Genomic DNA, 4,487 nt, shown 5'->3' on the forward strand with positions numbered 1-4,487 from the left:
AAGATGAATTTGAGAATCAAGCTTTTTATTGCTATCAAGCTCTTTATTGCTATCAAGCTCTTTATTGCTCTTACTTCTTTCAACATCATACTGAAGTAAAGAGAAACTACTTTAATACAATGATCATTTATTCTGACTACTCATTCGCCTATTCTCCTTTTAGTCAAGTTGATGACATTGAGCAACCAGTAACATGTATGTCACAAATGCATGGCATAGATTTCACATTTAAACTAAGCACCATGCGTTAATCTCAAAAATTTTGTTTATATTTATTCATTATTTTTTTTTTTCATTCATTTCATATTTTTTAACTCTAACTTTTGCCTAGGTCGCCCTTTATGGGTTTTCAACCTAGCGAGTGCATCTCTTGCCTAGGTCACCCTTTCGGTTTTTCAACCTAGCCCCCCCCCCCCCTTTTTTTTTTTTTTTAATCGAAACCATCATTTCAGACATAAAAACCTTTTCATTTGGTCTTGATTAACGATCCGATTCAGCAACACCTTTGTCCAACAGTTTCTGGATTCTGAACGATCCATGCCAGTTAGGTCTGAATTTCCCTTCAGGAAGACGCCTGCTTTGAAGTGAAGATCATTATTTGCAACTATGTGATGAGAAGCTCTATAGTGACAGAAAATGTTCTTCTCAATAAATCTAGTCACTTGTTTGGCAGTCAGCAAATAAAACGGACTCTTTTTTTTTGTTGGAAGACTCACTTTCAGCTCTTCCTTCTCTTTTATTATATATACATATATATTTTTTTTAAACTATCATATTATTTTTTGTCATCATTTTTTTTTAAACTATCGATCCCCAGTGAAGTCGCCAAACTGTTTTCGCCGAAATCCCGAACCCCGGAAGGATCCCGAAAAACATCTTTTTAATATATTATTATTATTGTTATTATTTTTTTTTTTTTTTGATAACATGCCATTCCTACAGCGCTGTTACTCAGGACATCCATATGTGGAAGAAGGAAGTCATCTTTGGGCGAGGCTGTAGTCGACACAGGTTGTTAGTCTCCCCCTTTCTTAAGCATAGGGACTATGTTCGCCGACCACTCAAGGTAATGCATTACCTTCCTAGAAACTTGCATCTAGCTCTTTCTGAACCATAGCCTTCATCTTGTTTTGCCACTTCTAGTTTGACCCATCTCCTTTTCCGCTTTACTGGCTTGATATTTGAATCGGTAGGGATGACATGCCCTGTAATCAGCTTATTGATCCCCCGGTATATCAGCATAACTGTAGACGTTCTTGGAAATCGTTTTTGAGCTAAAGCTTAAAGTCTGATCCGATTTCGATTATTTTTTGAGATTTTGGGCGGTGCTTAGGTTAAATGCAAAATGATGCAATGCATTTATGCCAAATATGCGTGTGGTATAATCAATGCCATGAACATAACAATCAGGAGAAGTAAGAAAACAAGTAATCAAAATTCATTCCCATTGATTGAAATAGTAAATGAAGTTCATTCAAATTGTTCTTAAAGTAATATTCAGAAAAACAAAAAGAAAGATTAAGAGCTTGTTCAATTCACCCATCAGCTAAATTTAATGGTTTCCGGGCGCCGGCTCATTATGCTCAGGAGGCTTGGTGATCTTCTCGCTATCTATCAAATCTTGGATATCATGTCGGAGCTTGAGACAATTATCAGAAGAATGACCTTTAAACTGATGATATTCACAGTCTTGATCGGCGAACCTACCTTGAATAGGCTTAGATGGATTAATTGGCAACTTTGACAATACGCCATTCTCAATGCAGGATCTCATGACTGCGCTTAAAGGCATGCCCAAATCAGTGAATTCCCTTTTCTTTTTCTCCTTAACAGCTTTAACTGTATTACTACTCCCTAATTGGTTTGTAGCTGCATGACCAACATTTCTGTTATGATTATTGCTGGAAGACCGGTAGTTACCAAACCCTCGGCTCTTCTTTTTGTTTTTTTTGTACAGTTCTTCAAAATTCAATTCAGCCCTCCGTATCCCCAGATCCAGGCCGTCATATCTTTTCCTATAGTTCTTGTACGATGTCTGAGGAAATCCTCGCAACACATCCTCTTCGCCGTATTGGTTCATCTGAGCAACACGGATGGACTCCGACAAATGGGACCTCTGGTCATCATTCTCCGTGAGCAGGGTATGCTTCGAAGAAGTAGAATTTGTGGGCTTCAAGACATACTCTGTCACATGAAAATTGATGACTGGATCTTTTTCTTTCGAAATAGATATCCTCTCCACCTTGTCCTTTAGTTCTGCTATTTGCTTAATCAGCTCATTCTCAGTCAGACTAGCATTATCAGCTGATGCTTGACTACCCAAGGTGTGTTCTGGAGCCTCTCTTCCCTCCACTATAGACTGATTACTTGAAGTAGGCGGCACTTGGTTCTGGGCTCTATGTTGAGCAAGAGCAGCATCTATTATTTCAGAAATGGTCCTTATCTGGGCTGGAGAGAAACCCGTCTCATTCACAGTGTTATCAGCCATCCCAACCAAATATGAATCAGAATTTGAATCCGAAGAACTTGAATGAATCACAGGACTAAACGGAGCAGGCTCGGGGATTGGGATACTCTGACCAAACGTTGACCAGGGCGCCGGTGCCAAGCTCTCGAGGTGATTTTCCGGGAAGGATCAATTCTGACTGATAGATATAAACACCTGAGTTAAAGTAGGTCCTGCATGTATGCATGAGAAATAGCAGCACATAGAATGAGAAATGCAGTTCTAATGTGCTAATGACCGGTATGGAAATAAAATCTCGATTTCAACGACTGGACCCAAAATTCGGTGTGAATAACATGGCAATGACTTATTTTGTATTCAAACATTTTCGGCATTGTCTGTCGTCGACCGTCCCTTTTTGGAATTTACAGTCGACTATTTTCTCTCAAGTCCCTAACTTTTGCCTTGGAATGAAAGAATCTCCAAGCAGGATTTTTATTATTTTTTTTGTGTCCTTAATTTTTTCCTTGGAATGGAAGAATCTCCAAGCGGGATTTTTCTTATTTTTACTTTTTTTTTTTTATATCCTTACTTTTTGCCTTGGAACATATGGTCCCAAGCAGGATCTCGTTTTGTTTTGTTACAAATTTTGTAATCTCTTGCTCACTTATTTTTAGATAATGCGAGAAATGTGACAATACAAAGGAATCGCAACCCCCTTATAACTCCCTTTTCTTTTGGGTATTGATTCACTATAAGTGATTGCATAATATTATTCAAAACGAATTTGAAATCCAGTACCGAACAGTAGCTCTTATTGATGCATGGCTGAAAAAGAAAATGTTACATGATGCATGAATGTCACAACATATGTACATTTTATAACATATAGGGGAACGGGAGTTTGGAAATGCATGCCTTCCAACCTTATTTCTCCCACACACGGATTCCATTGGTATAAATTTCGACATCTGTTTCCTTGGAATTGGTCTAATCTCGACAACCAACAGGGGGTTTTGAGATTGACGATATCAACTTTCGGAAATGAATGCGGCACAACAACAGCAAATAGAATCGGGTGCACCTTAGGGGAAGTAACTAAGGTTTTCAACTATATGCATTGGCTTTAGTCTTATTGGGTTTAACAAAGTCTGGGTTCCGCAAATAGGATTCGGGCTTTGTTGGGCCTACTCCTTTTGACGCACCTTTAAGGTACTAGGCTTGCGGTTGGTAGTAATGTTAATTCTCGGATGGATGCACCTAAATCGCATGGTTTAGGCTAGATCCACCGTCAAACTTAACACCAGCACCGAAGGGTAGTATGGGTAGAATGAGGTGAGAAGCAAGGAATGCGAATGAATGCAAAAATCCTAGGAAAGGAAAAGGAAAGCATTTTAAACACATATGGACGATTAACAATTTTCCATCGGCTTTTCTAACCAATTTTATTTAAAAAGTAGGCTTTTTAGAGTCAATTCCTAATTGCAACTACTAAATTGTTTATTAAAAATAACAGGGGATTAATGGGTGCAAAATTCCCAGTGAAGCCGCCAAACTGTTTTCGCCGAAATCCCGAACCCTAGAAGGATTCCGAAAAACATCTTTTTATTTGTTTATTATTATTGTTTTGAAAAAGGTGATAAAAATCTTTTTGGATATGCGATGCCGATAAATCGATCTTATAAAATATTTTGAGTCGCCACCCATTATTTCGGTGATGGGACCGTTTCCAATTTTATTTTATAAAAGTGACTTCATTTTAAACCCAATTTTATTCAAGGCCTATTATTTAGACAAACTGGTCAGGCGAACCAAGTACGACTCTGGGTAAGGGAATTAGGTACGTCGGCCCGTTGGAAGCCGACGCCCGGAAAAACCGGCCTCTTTTAACCTACAATTTCTAATTTTATTTTATTTTGGAAAAGCCAAATTATTTAATTAAACCCAACCCGAATAAATCGAACCGAGTTCCTATGTGGAAAATTAATTAATCGTCCCAATCAAATCTAATTATCACATAGCAATTATTCAAATTAAAGCA

The sequence above is a fragment of the Jatropha curcas genome, chromosome 1, assembly GCF_041381405.1.
Source record: "Jatropha curcas cultivar XTBG-Jc1 chromosome 1, XTBG_Jcur_1.0, whole genome shotgun sequence".
NCBI lineage: Eukaryota > Viridiplantae > Streptophyta > Magnoliopsida > Malpighiales > Euphorbiaceae > Jatropha > Jatropha curcas.